Source organism: Branchiostoma lanceolatum, chromosome 15 (genome assembly GCF_035083965.1).
Source record: "Branchiostoma lanceolatum isolate klBraLanc5 chromosome 15, klBraLanc5.hap2, whole genome shotgun sequence".
Classification (NCBI taxonomy): domain Eukaryota; kingdom Metazoa; phylum Chordata; class Leptocardii; order Amphioxiformes; family Branchiostomatidae; genus Branchiostoma; species Branchiostoma lanceolatum.
Window position 1 is genome coordinate 7,675,820 of NC_089736.1, and position 19,152 is coordinate 7,694,971.

At 37.8% G+C, this 19,152-nt stretch overlaps 1 protein-coding gene across 2 annotated transcripts in view; it reads left to right on the forward strand.

Moving 5' to 3' along the window:
• Window positions 1-19,152, forward strand: part of LOC136449322 (serine-rich adhesin for platelets-like) — a 41,728-nt gene that overhangs the window by 1,897 nt on the left and 20,679 nt on the right. The window contains exon 1 of one of the 2 annotated variants that reach the window (XM_066449319.1): window positions 8,347-8,577. The exons of the other annotated variant lie outside the window; for it this stretch is intronic. The gene's annotated coding sequence lies outside the window, so the exon portion shown is untranslated. Of the gene's footprint in view, window positions 1-8,346; window positions 8,578-19,152 lie in introns of those variants that run through there. 2 annotated transcript variants of the gene reach the window in all.

Here is a 19,152-nt window from a genome sequence, read left to right on the forward strand (position 1 = left end):
TATGCAGCTTTCTAGTTTATTAAAATCCTGAAAAAGCAAAACGTTTCTACATGCAGGTAACATAGTTATTAAGGTGTGTACACTTGATGTTATTACCTCATCCAAAAATCAAAATTTACTCTTGTTTAAAGCAGGAAGATTGAAGGCTCATTAGAATGAGATCAGAACGGAGGAAACTATACACATGCAGGTTTTCACACCTTTTCTTCTCTGATTGACAGGACCTATTCTGTCTAAAGTGAGTCTTTGATGGTGTGCCTTTGTGGAGGTGTATTTGTTTTGATTGTGAAGTACCACACACTATGGCTCCATTAGTAGGGATGGTGCAGGAAGAGCGATGTAAGGAAGGCCTTGTGTTTAATAGCTCATGTTGATAGCAATGTTCATTGAGAACAATTAGAGGCGGACCAGCAGGAAGGATCACTTGGTAAACAGCTAAACTGTGTGTTCTAACGGTTCGATCACCACAAGGAAATCTCGCAAGTTTATTGCTGTTTACACTGTTGCCATGGAATCATGGGTTTGTGGGAGATTTTTTCTCTTTGGTCTTGTGGCCATGGTGCAGCATATTTTTAATGCTTTCAGAACCTGAACAGAAACAGCAAAAACATGAGTGCCAGTATTCCAAGTTAGAAGCTTATGACTGTACATTGTACATTGTAGTTACAAACAGAACTTAGTAGTGCTTGGATGTGTGATCTTTCACCAATAATTCACCAACATCCCCCAAGTAAAGACTAGATAGTCAGGAATAACACACATGGAGCCTCAAAGACAAACCATGATATCCACACTTAAACCCACAAAGCCCGTGCCTCAGGTGATAAAGCCCTTTGATCACAGGAAGCCTACGCAGTGTGTTTATCCGGATTAGCCGGTGAAACCAGAGATGTCTGAAATAAGATTAATCCGGTCCCCGTCCATTGACTGTGTGGACAGCATAGAAGCGTGATCGTCCACTGTTTGGATGAAGATTTGATAGTGATCCTAGAAACAACAACAAAGCCTAGCTTCTTTTTGTTAGACTGTTTTTGTAAGTTACATTTTTAATGGTATATCGGATAAACCTATAGGATTGAAATATTCAAGGGACTTTGTAGAAAAAGTCAATTATCTTGATATTTTTTTCCATTTCCGAAGTCTTTGAATGGTTTCTTTCAGTCATTAGCTGTTGTTTTTTCATAGATATACGTTCCAGGTGTCCACCGTACTGGGAAGATGTTTGCTAGACTTTTGTTTTGGAACAGGTGCATTGTAAGGTCAATGACCTGTTGTTTTGTAGAGAGCCTTGAGTTCGTACTGCTTGTCTGTTCTTGACCACGGGTGGTTAAGAGGGCAAGGAAAGGAGAATAAGGTCTTGTTGACAGTTGACTGCTCTGGTCACGTTGAATTTGTAAGAACTCTATCTTTGATTCGTTTTTAAGTCAAATGTTTCAGTCTGCAACTAAAGGTTGAACATTACAAAATGTACAAAGTCTAAGATGTAATTATGAAGAAATTAGCTATCAAGGGATGCAAATCTTTACTGTGCAGCCTGGAATGAGTTGAAATATACTTACTAGGCTTTCCTATTTGGTTCAACATTGAAATTTAGAAAAAAGAAATTTGATACTCTTTGACAGATTTTGATTGATCATCATTCATTGGATCAGCTTATATGCTTTGTTTACTCTTAAGACATTTCATCAAGAATATCTGCCGAAGTCACGTGTAGGGAGTGTCTCCCGCTATGTCTTGATATGCCCATCGTTTTTGTCAGAGCGTACGCTATCGCTAGTATCTGTGTCACCGGTAACCATACACTGGTGTATTATCACACATACATGACGCACATCGAGTTGGGTCACGTGGCATCCTGTTACCTGTCATGATCCAAGTGTTGAAAGAATTCCATAAAAGAGCTTTGTGAATAGTTCTTGGGGGAAAGCTAACATAATCGTGTATTAACAAAATCACTAGTAAGAAGAAGATTGGGAAAGAAGACAGTTAACTATAAAACAACATCCTTTGCAGTTGATTCTTTAGAGATATAAAAGCTTTACAGAGTTAGTGAATAGAGATTTTTGCCAAGATAAGGCGATATCAGTGTGTCGATCAGAGAATGCCACAATGAAATTAGATATCATCTCGATTTAAACAAAGTATCTGCAAACATTTGAGGCTTTGCTTCCAGCCTCCCATTCGAACACCTGTCCATCAAAGACTTAATGGGCAGAAGAAAGGGAGGCCACCTACACTGAATTGTGGCCTAATTTTCAGATGATTCAGTTAGTATAAGTTGTCTTTGAAGGTCTAAAAAGCAATTAAACTTTCTCACCACTGAAGTAACCTTTTTGCACCAAATTTGTGTTGGTAATGTGCTTAGGCTGCAGTGAAAAGTTACTTTAACTAACAAAGGGTTGCTCTAGAAAAAGGAAATTAGGGGATCTTGGAGCAAAACCTCAAGCAATTAGTAAGAGTATAGGTATTGGAGGTTCTGTCCAATTGTAAACCAATGAAGTATACTAATGAAATAAAACTACAGGTGTGTTTCAATTGTCCAACTGCCTTTGTATATTATCTGTATACACTGTGCACATTGTGAACACAATGTTCCAAGGCAAATCTGCCTCTAGCAAACATACTTATGACTTACAATTTTGATTTCAGTACTGCTTTTTGTAGTTTTTGAGAATGCTTTTAGGTAATTTTTTAGATATGTCATCACTCTGTTAGTGTCTTAGTAGATTATATATACCTATTACTCGCTAGCTTAGGCACAATTTATCCAGTACCTTTAAGTTAACTCTTCGCTGTTTTCGTCAAAGGTGAGAGGTGAAGACTGACGTGTTAAGAAGCGTGTCGTCTTACATATCTGTCTGCTTGCCTGCACGTACACATGTCACTCCTGACTGCAAAACGTTGTGTTCTGAATGTATGCAAGGCTTAACTTACATTAGTCAAGTGTATTGATGTGTGCTTGTCTTGCATGGTGCTTGAAGACAGCAGGCAAGAAAACAAAGAGTAGCGAAAGCTTGCGGCATGTATTTGCAGGTGTTAGTTTTTTTAATGCATGGTTGGGATGTTTTAGATATGCCAGACTTAACATACGTTAGTCAAGTGTATTGATGTGTGCTTGTCTTGCAAGGTGTTGGAGACAGCAGGCAAGAAAACAAAGAGTAGCAAAAAAGCTTGCGGCATGCATTAGTGTAGGTGTTAGTTTTTTTAATGCATGGTTGGGATGTTTTGAAAGCAAAAGATTTTTTCAAGTGAGTTGTTGTAAGAAAAGCTGCCATACAGTCAACAGTTGTGCTGTTTCCCAGGATCAGATCCTGTTCGTGGTAGGCCAAGGGTGATAGAAAATGTCTTTTATATGCTGGGCACTTCAACTGAGTGAGTAAAAAGTGGTGTGTTTATTCTCACTTTGCCTGAACATAGCAATTGCAAGAATTGTTAGATCATTACATATTAAGAGTTTGACTCTAAGTCTAACTTGCATTTAATCATAAGATAGATAAATGGCTTTTCTACTAGAGAACAGTACTGGTACAGTAATAAACTTGCCTTCTTTTATTCAAATTCACCAGTGTTCAGTTAAACTTCTGTCAGTAAAAGTTCTAAGACTTTAATTATTTTGAATTAGCAGTATGTCAGCGCATGGTCCTAGGCCTGGCATGGTGGATCTTTCCATGGAGTGATAAACTGTTGTGTGTCTGTCTATTCTCATTGTGTAAACAACATGTTTTTCCTCTGCCTTCTGAGGTAGCCCTTTGGCTCCAACTTAAATTTGGTTATGAGATAAGGTAGCTGGGAGAAGCTTACAAAAAAAAACATACATGAAAGGACATGTTGACATAACATTTTAAACCTTAAGAATGCAATTTAGATTCAATGTCTTGAAAAAGCCACAACTGCAAGAGAGAGACAAACCTCAAAATCTATAGAACCCACTGCCAACCACCTGTTTGCAATAGGCCTCTGGGTGTTTTGAAGTTTACCCAATGCTACAAGTGGTGTGTAAATGTTTGGCTGCTTGGATGGACCTTCCCAAGTGCTATTGGGGTAGGTGAGGTCATATTTACATTTTCCTAGACTTTATACCCTGCTGTTTTTCAAGAAGACAGTCAGTGTTTTATTGATTTTTTAAAGAATTTATTCAATGAAGATTCTGCATAAACTTATGGCCAAGTGTTGAAAGGAAGTTGTTTGAATATCATTTTGTTTTTCTGTCGATTTTCTTCAACATTATTTTTTCAAAACTTTTCTCCTGTTGCAAGTTTGTTTCCATCTTTGCATCCCTATATGACTCTTCCTTGTCTTTCATTGAATCAGGATGAAATGGGATATTGAACAATATATTGTTTTTTTCTATCTTCAGATTTCATAGAATGCCCTATTCATGTTTTCTAGGATAATCAAATCTTGCTTTTTTTAACACATTCTTAGCATTACTCATTATGATACATAATTGATAGATTCAAGTGAAACAGATCAGTGCAAGTAAAACATTCCCCATGTGGTAACCCCTATCATACCCCCTGCTGTGTAGGCTCCGGAATGCTTGTGAAACCTGCTAAGTGCACATTATTGATTTTCTAACAGTACTGAAGGAAAATTTGCAGGCAAGTGTTATGTGGTGTATGAGCAATGGTTTCTTACAACTGGACAGACAAGGTGTATAACTTCAAAGCAGAATCTGTTGAGAAATAGAAGGTGATCAACTATTTTGTTTTCAATAATTGTTGTTTTGCAAGCAGGTTGTTTGGTTTATTTATTACATGATAAGTTGCAGCCATATGTTTTAACCATCGGAGATGGTTGTGTGGCATTTGCATTGGATAGAAAGATTGGAAGAAAACCTCTTCTAAATTGTCTACATGTGTCATCTGACTCATTGGTATCACACTGTTGCTAACTTTTTTCACTAGATCAGTAGATGTTGTCTGAAATTGCTTGCAAAAAATCATCTTGCTTTTCAGTTGTTAAGATTACTGGGTTGAGGAAGTTGACAAGATGGTAGAGTTACTAAAAGTTGTTCTTAAAATTCATATGAACTTACTGGTTAAAATTAGCCTTGTCTGACTATAACAAATTGATTTTAAGTTTAAAGTCCACATCCAGACAATGGTTTGCAGCTGTGTTGTTGTTTTTTGTTATTGTTGGAGAAAGACAGACAAATCAATTTTTTACAGTTTTATTGGCGACCAAGGTAATATTTCTCAGCTGCTGAAAAATGTGTGTACGACACATGTGCAAGTTGTATTCTACCAGAGTCAAGCAGATATTACACCAGACTTCTTACTCTTTTCTGGAATGTCAATAGGATGTTCTTGAAGTGTCGACCTGTTTTGATGCTGTAATTCTTCAAAATTTGTTTTGTTTATTATTCTTGTTCTTGCAATTACATCTGAATAGAAACTTGACAAGGCTTGTCTTTCTTTCTCATACATGGTCATACATTGTAGCAGGCTTTTCGGTTGTGGAGGTCTGCATAGACTAAAAGTTTTTGCTGTCTTCAAGTCTTTGCATTAGTGCGTCAGTGTTTCCAATATCTTCCTTTATGCACAACATGCCATGATTTTAGCATTCAACAAACTTTTTAAGTGAAGCAAATTGTTTTTTTCTGGTCCTGGTACAGTGAATGGACTAATATATCCAGCATGACTAGGGCTTTGTGAAATGTGTCCTATTGGCATGTTGTACTGACGTCTTTACCTGCAAAGATGCGTAGGTTTAACGACATAAGGAAATGACTCAATGACACCTCTCTTGAGTGTTTGTCTGCACTTGAACTAGAGAAGCCATGTGCCCAAGTTGGGAATTGAACCAGGGTCTTATGATCTCTCAAATCCTGAATGTAACTAACTATTTTGAGTACTACCGCATGAACATGCCTTTAACCTTGCTCTCAATTGCAATACTCTCTCTGTGAGTATAGTTCTAGAGGATTGTGTTTTGGCAATCTTTGTGTTTTGGTCATTAGTATGGCTCCTGTGCATTAACTTGCATTCTTTCTTAAGGTAGGAACTTAAAATACATTTATCACTAGTCTTATATGTATGGTTTCGACCAGGCATTTCTTTGTTTAACGTTAACAAAATTACCCAGGGTGGTCTGAACAGAGACCAACTTTCCCCAAGTGTATCACAATCAATGGTGTTTTTATTTTTGTTATGAAAACTAGTGGTGAGCTATTTGAACTGCTTTTCTCATATTTCCTTCACAACATGTGAGCAGTGTTAGTCCTAAGATTTGGGCCAATATTACAAACACACTTAGATGTAGGTCCCACTAAGCCACTAACTATGTTTAGCATTAGCATAGCTGGAACTCTAACCCACAAGAAACCGGATGTATGCCTGTACATAATCCTCTAACCACTACACCACCGCACATGTAAACCTACCCCCTTTGGATTGTCTTAACCTTAGTTTTTTATTGTTTAAATGATAAGATGTTTACATTGATTAGGTTAGTCTTACATCTAGTGTCTCTTAGTGATGATAAACTTGGTCAAATAAAGGGGAAGGGGGACAAGACGAAGCCTTAGCAAAACAGTTTATGACATACGTTGTGTAACGCTCTGTATTAGATGTATAGGAATGCCTTTTCTGACATTGAAATATGGTCTGACCTTCAAATCTGGGACTCCTTTGTGGTACAAAATGTCTGTTGTTCCCGGGTCAGTGAGTTTAGATAATGTAGGTTGATATAGATTTATTACGGTGAATGATGCATGGCTTTATGTTTGCCAAGGCATCCTTTAATGTTTTACAAAATTCAATATTTAGATAAAAGTTTACAACTTCAATGAAGAAAGATAATCGATTTAGACATAGCTGCGATACAGATTTAGACACACACACAAAAATAATATTGCTAAACTAGTTTTTAATTTCTTGTTATAGAAAGTTTTTAATTTCTTGTTATAAAAAGTACATGTAAATGATTATTGCATGTGAGTGTGCTATGCATGAAGAGTGAGTAGCTACAAAAACATGTTTAGATTTACCTGAAGATTACTTAATTGTAGATTAAGACATGAAAAATAAGTATGGTATTATGAGAGTTCTACAGTTACGGGAGGATCTATATGTAACGTTAAGTACTCAGGACTTAAGAAGAGGAATTCTAGAAGAATATTGCATGACAGGCCAACTTGCTCCCTACGTCACAGTTAGGATAGCTGTTGTGATTAATTAATGGCCAGGTGCCTCAACATGCATTGAACTGACAACGTGTGGTCTACAGTGACCAGAAGGCTTATTTTTAAGTCCGTCTTATAGTCACGCTTTAATCCAGAACAAAGGCACAAGGTCTAACTCCCCCTGGAGAAAACAGTGCATCTCTTAATTTCCTTGGCATTCAACCAACACAATATAACATTCATAAAACATCTATTATTAATGCTTCTCTCAAGAAAAAACATTTGTGTAACATTCAATCTGGCGTGCCATGTAAAATTCATATTTGATCAAAGCAATCGCTGTGTGCATACCATCACGTAGTGATTGTTTGAGGCATGTTGTGCATTAATCTGATGTGATCTGTATTATTCACTTTGAAAGCATACTTTCCATATGTATAATATCAACAACTTAAAACAGTTTTTGTAGATTTGCTGAGTCAGCATGTTTTCTATCATCAAGATTAAGTTCTCAGTTGCCACAGTGATGACAATATTGAATGGTATGATATCAGTTCATTTAAGAGATTTGAATATAAGACTTACACATTAAATCTTGCAAGGATACATATATTGCACTATGATTTTCTCACTCGAAATAAGTTTATAATTAAATCACAAATTGAAACAGCAATTCTGAGAATCAAAAAATTATAGTTCTGACAAATTTTCTTTGAGTTTTGTGTTCTGAAAGTGGTTGCTATCAAGTAAGGTATGAGGCGTTTGCTAAAACCAAAGAAGTCAAAATTTTCTGTCAGCTGTGTCAATCATCTTTTTTCCATGATGAATCTGTACTATTACAAAGTAGGTCACACCAACCATAGATAATGTACTGTTGAGGTCACTTGGGGGCCAGTTGACGTGCTATTCTGTGTTCATTTTGCCATTAAACAACGTGCCCTGGCCATCCTGTTATTACACGTACCGCACATTGTCATTTTTTTCGCTGGAACATGCCATCTATTTTTCCAAAAAGGAGGGACACCCTTTAATGTTAAGATCACCGTCTATAGTTTGACCAAAAACTTGGCTAAGGTTAGAAAAATATGAAAAAGAAAGAACATTGAATTTCGTTTAAGCCATATACGAGGATGGAAGCAAAAACTAGCTTTGCACATCCCTGTCAGTCGTCCCTATAGTGGTACAACCCAGTGCAGCTATTGCATATGCATGTGGTGCATTACTGTTTTTGGTGGCCGTCTGCTTGCAGCATGCATTCGCTGTGCCGTTGGGTGAACGAGTGAGATGTATTGGGATGGCCGATATGGCCTCCTAGACGAAAAGCTTCTGCTGATGGGGTATACATGTACATGTACACACTCACATGGGTGTAAACGGAATATACAAATGGTAGGCTTTGTGTGCAGGATACAGTTGTGATGTGGACTGAGTAGCGAGTACCCTATTCAAAGGTGAGTCAGAGCAGGTTTGTCATTGTCTGCTATTCTCTGTCTGCCAGAATTCAGGCACAGGTTTTATTGCAATGTCTGCATTTCTCACATTGATACATGGAAGGTAGTGATTTTGATTTGAGTGTAGGCCATTATGTTTAAGGATGAATTTGCTTGTGAGAAAATCAGCACAGATAGCAAGGCGTCTGTTGCAGAAGAATAAGATCTGACGTTCAAGGCTTTGAAAGCATTCTGAGCTCTCAGTTACCCTCTTGCTTGGATTTGTTAAGAGAATAAGAGTAGGTTGGCCTTTGTGAGGGTTTAGTGCACTGGAGTGCAAAGTGGCTTGGCTTGACTAGGGACAGATGAGGACTGTTTTGACGGTGTGGATAGAAATTCTGTGCAATTTTTCAAGATTCTGTGTAAGATTCTGAATTTGCTACACATATCATAATGTGATATGACTTGATATGAGCATAAGGAATTTATGTAAAGTGTAATGCTCTACCACTACCTCCAATGCAGACCCCCATGAAAATTTATTTTTCCATGTCCATTTAATTTGTTGTTTATCTATAGTAACACTCAGCCTGGTATTGTAGATTTAAAATAGCTTTTCCTCCTGCTGTGAATCTATATTCATTTTCATATGGCTGCATGCATTGCAATTTGCAAGGAGCTGGAAAGTGGGTCAATGATATGCTCTATAGTGCATGAATCCTTATAGTAACATGTACCAATTTAGTTTCTGTAATTAACCTTACATATTATTTACTAAGAACAGTTACTGATGTTAACTATAGAATGATAACGGTGCCTTTTTTCTCACTTGAATATACATTGTAGATATTCTGAAGCATGTCAATACTTGTTGAAAATAATTGAGCTCTGTAAATTTGGCTATTCTTTGATTATTAGAAAATTTGCATCAACGGATATACTAGTAGTGTCATGACTTAAACTTTGTGATTTTTATGTAGAAACATACATTTATATGAGAAATATAATGTAATATGCTATTACTCATTAAAGTGATTAGCACATTATTAGCATTTAAGTTGAATTTCACTTAAGACGGCTGTCCCTGTGGAGACCAGTGGAGACCAATAAAACTTTGGCATGTTTGGGTTCTGAAGTTTCAATTTTCACAGACTACTAGTACTCTTTTGTCTAGTCCTGTATGGCTTCTTCTTATCTCCTATTTACAGCAGATAATGACCACTTTTCTCATGATAATCAGATGGTGGGAGGATTACCATGTCAAACAGGCTACTCCCCTGGCCACAATATACTTGCCAGGAAGTGCTCGACTAGTTTTCCAAGAACTGTGTAGGACCCACCCTGAGTGTATACTGTTGCCCTTTCCCCCTTGTTGGTGAGTCAGAGTGATTTAATGGTTTAATGCATATTACATGGTCTACCCTTGGGTGGCGTGTCTGCTTCTGGTTAAAGACTACAGCTGTGCCACATAGACAGAACCTCACCCATCAAGATGGGTAAGAAGGAGAATAATTAGATCCATTGTTAGATGCTTTAAGTGAGAACAATGGCTACGTTTAGACTGTGATGTTATCTCGATCTTGTAATGGTTTCAGAGCATTTTGATCATAAGGTCTGGTCTCTTTCTTCAACCTTTCACACAGTATCAGCTGTGGAGACAGTCAGCTCACAAAAGCTGCAGCTTAAATCTTCTGCAATGAAGAAAGACTGGTTTGACTTTGTGGTATTGTGCAGTAATGCATTGTTGGACAAGAATGTCTTCAACGGTGTGATACCTGTGTCCTTTTTTTCATCTTTGTATGTGCAGGGCTCGAAATTCATTTTTGGAAAAAGGTGCACTGGTGCACCCAACCCGAAAAATTAGGTGCACGGAAAGAATTTTAGGTGCACCACATAAAATAAAGTTGAATGTCAGCAAAATATATTTAAATCTAAAGCTCTTGAGAACTTCAATCTGTCATTCTAAAGCTAGTTAATTTCAAACAAGTAGTACATCAGCTGAAGTAGAACAAAAGGTTATAGTGCTTTTTCTGACACTTACAAATCAAGAATATTCTGTATACTAGTGCACAATAGTACATTTACCCTTAGCTATTGCATACAAAAATATTTAGGTACACTGGTGCACCCACAGTCAAAAAGTAGGTGCACAGCTCCAATTTTAGGTGCTCACAGGTGCACATGCACCCACTATTTTGAGCCCTGATGTGGCACCAGTTTTGTGACTGGTTCTCCTCTCCGATTATCAAGTCACTTTTACCCCAGACTCTCCTTTCTGTAACCTAAAGGCAATGTTTTGATCACAGGATAAAGGGGTTGGTGGACAGACAATCTGAATAACCGGTGGTCCCAATAAGTCCTTGAATTGAAGAGTTCTCACGGTGTCGAACAAGTCCATTTCTTCAGATCTCATCCCACTTACAATTTTATCCACACCGAATTGCAAGGACAGTTTGTTTTCCGATGTATCACTTTATTCAGGTACGTACCACGACCCCTTTTGTTTCCTGTTGATCCTGAATCGTGGGCAAAAGGGCCAGATAAAATCAGACCTGCCCTGCGGTGTTTTGGTTGGAACTCTAGCCGCTCCGAGAGGTAGCGCAGCGCGGCGCCCGGCGTCCAACATCAGAGGGAAGCGTGTTTATTTTGACTTTGTGGCAACGTCACCAGATGCCGCATAACTCAGCTTTCTCTGTCATATCCTTGTTGTTATGCATCATTAATGACAGACAAAACCACCTGTTATAGTTAGCAACCCACAATATTGAATATGGGGCATGGTAGGTCAAGGGACAACAAAGAATACAGATTGTACACTCTACTGGTGTTACTCCAGTTACTACTGAGAAGGTGTTGTGCAATGTGCAAGCTGACAATGTGTATAAGTACAATGTGCAAAAAGGCGTTGACGTCATACACCAAGTATTCTTTTATCATATACAATAGTTGTCTCTGTTGAGGCAATTGGCTAATGGCTTTTTATTACAAGGTCTTCCTAAGACTGATATTTACAAGTTTATTTGACCTTCAAACGCCATATGTTACATAGATCACAGTTACTGTACTGTAACTAGCCTCCTTCACAGATTTCTAGGAGCACCAACATTTATTTTTAGGGAGAGCACTGATTTGCGATTTTCGACATGGGACAGATTAGTTTCACAGCGCAGAAAGTGTGATTTACATTTTTAGTAGAGACCAAAACCTGTTGTACAACTTTGAAGAGTTACATCCCATTCGTAAACACTTTCATTTTCAGATCGTCAAGGCCCCAGGAGACCAAAACAAGTTGTACTGATGTTGCATGCTACTTCAATTTGTGTTGCATCTCTTAGTCATTATAAGATGATTGTTGAGATACAACTAATGCTAAAGGGTTTGAAATTGAAGTTTTGATTAAAGCTTGAAGCTCAGAGTTTTTTCTTTGAAAGGTGATTGAAGTTTTATATTTTCAATATCTGAAGCAAGCCTCCCAAAGAACTTAGATGTTTCAAACGTTGCCCACAAAATAATTGTCAATGAATATAATTCTTAATATGTAATATTGCATATCTTAGACTGAGGCGTTTTTTACTATATTGAAAGCTACATCCTTTTTCGATTAAGAAATGGGAGTTTTTATAGTATCTGCCAGAATTCTTGGTGTCACTCGCCACAAATGTGATGCCTTTTAGAAGGAATCATTCCCTGTGGATTTATCAATTATGTATGGAGTGTTGTACAAGGATGGCTTGTTGGTTACAGAATCAAGAATTAGCCAATTAAGTGGATGGAAGGAAAACTATCTGGGTAGATTTATTGCTTTGACACAGTTACGATCATATCAGGTAGTTCCAAATGTCTGGACATAATATGTCTCTTACAAAGTGCGGAGAACATGATTGTTGTGTCAGCACTTGAGGTAGTGCATTGTATATTATGTACACTATATGACTGAAATTAATATCACAAGTATTGAAAGGTCCTGTAACCAATACGGTACAAAAAAAGACAGCCATTGTATGGTTCATAGAGGTCAAATGTTATGAAAAGTATCCTTCTTTCTTATCTTCTAATCAATCTAATGCAGTTATTAAGTGCATTTATGATTATAGATTATGAGAAAGGATATTTTGATCAGGTTTCCAGGCTTCGAGAATCAGACTTGCTTACCTATGAACCACACAAGCATGGCATAATGGGAAGTCAACTATGGACTAAAAGATTCAGGCTGAGCAATGACTTTATATACAGTGAAGCCAGCCCCCTCGAATGTGTCAATTTTCTCTCCCATGCATGCATGCACGTCTTCTTGACAGTCCACTTAGATAACATTGTTTAAAACTTATTTCTGTCACGACACCTCAGCTCAGACCCTTTGATACATTTCGATAGTCTTACCAACTAGTAAAGTGTGCTTACCCGTTGTCAAAGCAATGTCAGATCCAAGATTAGAACCAGAATCCGTGACTGTTTGAACCAAATTAGCATGAAATCTGTTTATCCTCCTGTGAAAGGAAAGTAACATGTTAATCCAAGTTGATGTGGCCGCCTGTCTTTCTTGGTTTGCATCAAGCGTTTGACAGATCGTGCTTGAAAGGTTTGGCCTTTTCAGGACATCTTCTTGTGCTGTCGTGATTTAAATATCGATCAGTACACGTCCTGTTACAAGGATCTTTGAGGACACGCATCACCAAGCATGTTGATGATTGTCTTAATTCATCCTTGAATATATTCCATTAGGATTGGCTGAATGCAATAGATATAAAGCACTGCTTGTATTTCTGATTTCACTTCATACTAACCAAAAATGTAGTACAATCATGGTTGAAATGCATTAATTTTTCATAAAACCTCAGAAGCTGAAAGAATGAGGAAACAGGTGGTTGTGACTGCATACATTGCCTTTATTAGCAAGAGCAAAGTACGTTGAGAAATTCAAGGTCATAAGGTGCTGACCTTCACCTCCATAAAATCGCAACTGGAAGCCATTTTGTTTCCTGCTGCTTCCTGGCCGGAAGTCCTCCAGCATCCATTAGAAGTGGTCCTTGCAGTGGAGAGAACATCGCTTGGTTCAACTCTATGGAGGACCATTAGATGGAATCTCTTGATGGTACTCTTGGTGTATCTTGAAGCTCTTAGTTTAATTGTAGTCTTTATACCTGTGTGTGTATGTGTGTACTGGTGTCTATGCTATAAGTAGTTCTTCCTTCTTCACTGTATTAACAGTTCCTGTTTTGATATTTTACGAATTTCATACAGCAGCTTGTCATATGATTAGTAGTCAGATTTGATTAAAAAAACGTTTGCAAGACATCATACAGACACAGGTAAAGAGAAGGCTTACACAGCTGTCTGACTTTCAAAAAAAAGATGCTAATTGTTAGAGATAGCTCAAGGTCCAAGCAAGAAAAGTTATGGTACAAAACAGGCGCACAAATCTCTCTGAGGATCAAGTTACAGTATGAGTCTGATCCTACTGGCTTTGGGTACAAGTCATTCACAACAAAAGGCTTTGTGATTCTGATGTTCATAAATCTGCGGCAAGAGGAAAATACTGGAGGAAAATGTCAAAACAGCTTTGTCCGAATTCCACGGCTTAATCTGTGACGCACGATGAAGGCTATAACAGGCTGTAGAAACCCTGCAGTTCTGGTAAACATGTTTTACTGCCTATTCACATGTTTTACTGGTAAAGTGTATGATTTACTACTTTTGAATCCTTCTGGGGGCAGACATTACGTATATTTTTTATTATTTTGACTTTTACAATCATGTTGCATTAGGTCTGGTGCCAGAAAGTCTCCCTGTTCTTAAGTTAGGGATTCTTTCTAAGGTCACACTAAATGTGGTTTATAGCTGACTGACATTATCGGAAGAGCCCAGATCTGATGTTCGTGCAAGACACTGTGGAAAAAATTCAGATTGTTCATCAATTATAGATTATGCTACGTCAGAAATGTGTGTTTTTTCTTCAGATTAGTCTTTGCACAATTGCAACATAGTCTTTCTTTTCTTTGTAGTTCTAAACTAAAAGTGCATGGATGGTAAAAAGTTTATGGCTCACACTAAGTAACTTCCCAATCACTTTTTGCCTGGATGCATACATTGTGGAGTTTCTTTCCCATCTGTTGCAAGGATGAACAGCTGTCAAATATAAACTTAAGCAATCAAGGTTTTGTGGTCTGCGTGCCATTGCCTTATATAAATTCCTTTTCCCTATAAAAGCTGTAATAACTCAATCACAGATTACCTTGTAGTTAATCCAAAAATCTTCTCTAATAACACAGCATAAATTTTGGTTGTGGAAAGTCTGAATGCCTTTAAGTTAGTTTACAATGCTTTATTGACCACCATTTGAATGTCCAAACAGGTGATTTTACGCATGCGGTATCTATGGGTATAAACTTTTGTTCCGGGAGTGTAGACACTTGTCTGAGATGCCTGAAAACACCTGTCAAAGGTGTATGCTAACATCTCCACATCTCAGAACATGTGTTTTAAGACAGACAAAAGGTATATTTTCCAGCCAGCTGCACCACAATGCAAGGGCACTTATGTGTATGGCTGGACAATAGAAGAAATGGAAGGTGGTATAAATGCTTTGGTTCTTTGTGACTTGATCGCTTAGATAGCTTTGTGTTCTTCCACTCTTCTTTTTCAAACAGCTGAATACAAAGTAGAAGCATCACTGGTATCATGCTGGTATCTATGAAAATGAAATGTTAGAACTGCAAGACAGTGATGTTTGAAACAGTGTAAAACGATGAGTGGGGAATTTTTTTGGCCCACTCATCGTTTTGGAGCCCATGTTGTTAATTTGTGTTGTTAAATCCGTCATTTTATTAAAAAGTTAGAAAAACACATTTTCATCAATCTAATGTCTTGAAGATTTTTTAGATGAATGGTGTGAAAATTTTTTGTCCGTCCTAACAAGCAAATGTCCATCTAAGGACGGAGGTACAGGTCCTGAAGACAGCCCTGACTGTAATCTCCAAGCAGAGCCCTACCGGGCTATTGGACCCTCTCTGGCTTACTGGACCTTCTCTGGCTAGCATACTACGATTTTCGCGCCCGGTGTGGATCTGCTTGGAGATTACCTGACTGCAACATTGTAGGTAGTTGAAAATTGATGAAAACAAACAAACTTTTATGGCATTGTCGACTTTAATCATAAATGCAATGATGATAAAAAGATGATTGGAGGTTGTGAATAAAGCCACTATAATGTTTGTAGCGTTACTTGAATCGATGCCTTTTGATACATTTGTTGATCATCATTATTACTTTAGTTTTATTCTTGGCTTTGTTTGCTACTATGCAGACTTTCCATTTATAAAGTGGAGTGACAAGATATGATGATGATAAGGAGGGTATTGCAGTAGATACATTTTTCTTGAAAGAAATTCCCAATAGTCTCAGTTAATATAACAGTTGTTGTTTAACCTAATTTCACCACCTGTGGTCAATAAGAAATTGTAAACTCTTGGGTGTTTACGATAATGTCCCCTATTCCTTGGTTCTCAACACCTTGAAAGCGGTAATTTTCTTGTCATTAGGACAAGACACAGGACCTTTCTACCTGCTCATCCCAGGCTTAAGTGTGCACAAAAGGGAGCTGCTCTGTTGAGCCTCTCTTTGTCAGATGTCCTAATCTGGGATAGCTCAAGTGAGAGAAAATGCCACATTTAGAAATGAGATATCTTTCTTTACACCCTCTGTCTGCCACCAAGCCGCGACAAGACAAGCCACCTTACATGTACTATGTAAAAAATGTTTACAGTCTTTCCAGACTAGAGTTCAACTTCAACTTAAAGTACCCCCAGATGACCCAGCGAGGGGCAAAGTAGGGGGGGAGGAGGTCCCAGGCTAAGGCGGGCAGGCCTCCAGCCTGGCACGGAACGACTCAACGGTGGGAGCCGTCACTACCATGCCAGGCAGGGCATTCCACTGGGGGATGGTATTAATATTTTTATATATTTGTTCTAACGTTGATTGTTTCAAGTTTGAGAGTATGGTTCGCCCAGATGCGCCCCTGAACTGGTTTCAGGAGACTGTCAGTGTTTATATTGATGTGGTTTATGGAAAAAGGTGAGGTGGGCGTTCCTCCTCCAGGCTCCCCATGCATCTCTCTCCTTTATTGCCTGGATCATATTGTCTACCTTGAGGCCAGTGTCTATGTAGGTTGTTACTGGTCTTCCTGGCTTCCTTTTTTGGAATTCCATGTTTGGGTATCCAAAACATCAGGTCAGCCATTTAATACATGTATGATATTCAATGAATAATGCAAACACAAAGAGACTTAAGAATTTGGAAGAACTAATAATAAATTGTACTATTACCCAGCCTCCCAGTTATGTGTACTGTTTAATCTAACTTCAACATGATCTTTGTTTTGAGTGTTTACTTATTATTTTCTTTGAACATTATAAGCATGTTCCATCTAAACTACTGTCAGACTAGGAATTTGGAAAGTGCTTTTAGTATCTTTGCCAGCTTTTTAGTTTTTTGCAATTAAAAAAAATACTAATAATAAGTTTACTTTCGGTAAACAAAGGGTGTTTTTTGTGTGGCTAATAATAGTAATTCAGCTCTTTTCCTTTGTGACCTGTGGTATGTTGAACAAAAACCAGAACTATTTAAAAGAACATAAGCATTTTTCTTCAGGGCAAAGATACTAGTAGCAAAAGTTAGGACCATGGATCCGAAGTGTTTAGGAACTTGTTTAATTTGGGAGGATGTAAGGTACTATAACCCTCCCACTTCTGTCCTCCTTATTATCTTTAAACAATTACCAAGCTTAAGGCTACCTTTAGTTAGTTAGCAGGAAGAAGGGTAACTATATGACATAATGATGACATTTTAAAAATATCCTAAATTGTCTTGTCTCTTTACAAAAGTATAACTTACAGTAAACAGTATCAAGTCGTTCTTAAGTGTGCATAAAACTTACAGATGCCATACTGTAAGAACATATTGACTGCTGTGAGTTTTTCTTTTTTTTTACGCTATGCTGAAAGCTTTTTAGAGTCTTCTAACACCTTTATGATTGGTCCAATACGGCTATTATCCGTGAAAGAAACCGGTGCATGAAAGACTCCTGACGTTATACCTGAGTTAACTTGTAGCATTTATTTTTGTACCTCCCTGTGGCTAAGATTTTTCCCCACATTGTCAACGATATCTGATTCACCTCCTGAGGTAAAGTATTCGAGTTATGTCAGGAAAATACTTTGTGTTCCCTGATTCCCTAGGGAGCACCTTCTGGTCGTAATTCTTAATTTTGCTATTTTTTGTTGCATTTTGTACTTTTTCTTGTCAAAATTTTCCAAACAGAAGAACGCTGAGTTTGACAAGGAGGTTTTAAAGTTTGAAAATGAGATTTCTTTGATTTGTGCAATTTGTTCAGATTAGAACATACATATGATTAATGTTATTTTTACTGCCACAAATGTCCTACCACACCTTTGCAAGTTACCGGTAAAGCTACTGTCAGTAGCAGTTTTATAGGGCACCTTGTTCCTTGTACTTTGAATTGAATTGGACACTTGCCTATTGCTGCAGTTAACAGTGATCAACAATGATATCAGACCATTTTAATATCTTAGAGAATTAAACTGTCTTGTGTCAAGTTCTTACAAGTGTGTAGAAACAAAACAGTTCGTACTTCTGTCACTACTTTGAAAATTTCTGCTGACAACATTCCCCTAGAGACCATCCTTGGTAGCTGCTTGCCTGTAGCTGTTAATTAGCAAAGGGCCACCACTACTTTACTCAAACTACACAACATAGCCTACACCTGAGGCAACTAAACGCCTAATGACTTGTGCGCGCTGCTCAGGTGTGTCTTTGTTTGTGACGGCGGCATGTAGTTACCATGGCAACCCCCGCTTTAATTTGTATGTTTCCGGAAGCTTGAAGACCGACCTTTGTGTCAAGTATGTGTTGTTTAACATGACTGTGTTTTCTGTATTATTTAGTTTTACTGTTTTATCATAGCAAAGAAATTGTCTTATTCTTATATGAAGATAGCTTAAGTACAGGTGCAGTAAAATTATAACTTGTTTTGCAGTTTAATAGGAAAAGGTCAGTGGGAGTGGGGGTGACCTAGCATGCTTGGCTGTAAACAAGAGCCATTATAAAGCGTAGCCCCATTTCACTATCAGCTATCGAAAATTACCTTCTTTACCTTCCTTGCCAGATTTTATAGACAGAGATACCACTCACAAATACTGAAACTTCAAAAAGTTCTGTAGAATGGACAGATTGCAGTCGTTATTCATTTTGTAGGGCCAGTGTCCCACTTTACTTTTGCCTGGACATTACAGCTGTTACTGTAACAGTAGTGAAATTGGTTCCTGTATTGGGGCCAGACCAGAAGTGTGCAGACAAATTACTCGTCTCGTGTGGTGAATACTGAATATGTATACATACTGGCTTGGGCAGCTTTCAAGGCCTTTATGTGAATCATGTGACACCCGATGTGTAGCCATTTTTTTTTGTATTTTACACACTCACAGACATTTTATAGCTTGATATATTCAGCATTAAATTAGCAACACAGAGCCAAGTTTTAGATTAGTGAAAGGATATCCTTTCTCAATCATACTGTCCTGC